We start from the raw sequence: 1,711 nt of genomic DNA on the forward strand, positions 1-1,711 counted from the left end.
ATAAGAGGATTTTGAAGTTTTTAACACTTTATCGTCTCTTTATGTAATCATATTATAATACAACTTTTATTTTAAAATTATAATAACTTTTGAATCGTAACCACATAAATGGTGTGACAAAATAATGAGGATCACCACTACCGAAGTAGGCTTGTAGCTGTGTTGAAGGAATTTATTTCTTACAATAAAATAAAAGTAATTTTATTAAAAATATACTAATTTTCTACACAAATCGATATATAGGTAATAATTAAACAAAATTTATATGAGACTGAAGCTTTTAAAAATGAGTTGAAGATTTCATTTAACCATGTGAAAGCCAATAGCAAAAATATTACATAGTGCATTAATATTAATATTAAGTATGAAGCATAAAATTAATGCATATTATAAAATCATTAGCTACAAGAATGCGTTTAACTGAGTATTGGCATTGTTTAATGGTCTTTGTGTGATGTGTTGAATTTGTAATTTTTTTAGATTCTTTTGTATATAAGACTTGTGCAATATTGTGTCTTAAAGTGGGAAGATCTGCATCATGATCAAAATGCAGGCTACTTGCAATGTTTACAAGTATGAGACTTTTTACTAATTAAGATATAAACAAATCATTCCTAGTTAGGGGTGTATGTCTTGCTACGTTTTAATGTGTTTTACTATTTATAAATCCGTATGAATTGTACTAATTTAGTCAATGCATTTCACATTATCACATTTGGGAGATGTGATTGGCAGCTTTACAAGGATTTATTAATGCACAAACTTCTAAACATTCAATTGTTATCCTTAGTTACAATATTTAACTTTGCTTACACCTATTAAATGCAAAACCTTTTATTTCTACAAATTTGTCTTAAATATACTTAACAATGATTCATTGCTAAAATACTCCTAAAAATGTTTGGCTTGTAATATATGAAACAAGCATGATTATTATAATAATATGTTTGTCAGCATTAAACTTTTGTAAATGCTGGCTAGTTGGACTAACGGGTTTGTAGATTGATGGCTCTATAGGAAATCATTAAATTTTCTTAGGATGGGCACATACATTCCCTGGTTTCAAATTTTAGGGTGTCGTAGTGAACCAATTACATGCATGCATGCATGCATGAATCATGAGCTTAAGAAGTCATTTTTAGAGTAGACATGATGTGCGTTGAGTGAATATGTTTGCTTGTGGACACAAAAATCATTTGTTTATATAAACTTCTCTCTCTATTAATTGTTAAGTATTATTAGATAAATTTCAATCACAAAAATCTCGTCTTTTATATATTGTTTAGAAATGTTATAATATAACAAATATTTTTTCTAATCTTTTTCTTCGCTCCTTTTTATGCCATGTGTCATGTGGTTTATGTTTTGTTCAGTGGGAATTTCAGACAAGTTTTTCTTGCAAACTCTCACCTTTTTTTTAATAAATTTCACGTTGATTGTTATGCATTATTTAGAGGAGTATTTAGACTTGTGCATCAAATATAACTGATGTGTGCTGGAAAATTCGTAGCGGTAGAGTAACAGAATAAATTTTTAGCGTTGTATGAAAGTTTAGCACACACAAAGATGAAAGAGAAAATAACAGTGATGATTCCAGAAGTTTTTTACGTGAAAAACCCATAAGGGAAAAACCACGAGGTCTGGCCCAGATGTGAAAATCCACTATTAATTGATGATTATATAAATCACTTGTCCCACTGACGGGAAAGAG

The sequence above is a fragment of the Phalaenopsis equestris genome, unplaced genomic scaffold, assembly GCF_001263595.1.
Source record: "Phalaenopsis equestris unplaced genomic scaffold, ASM126359v1 Scaffold234426, whole genome shotgun sequence".
NCBI lineage: Eukaryota > Viridiplantae > Streptophyta > Magnoliopsida > Asparagales > Orchidaceae > Phalaenopsis > Phalaenopsis equestris.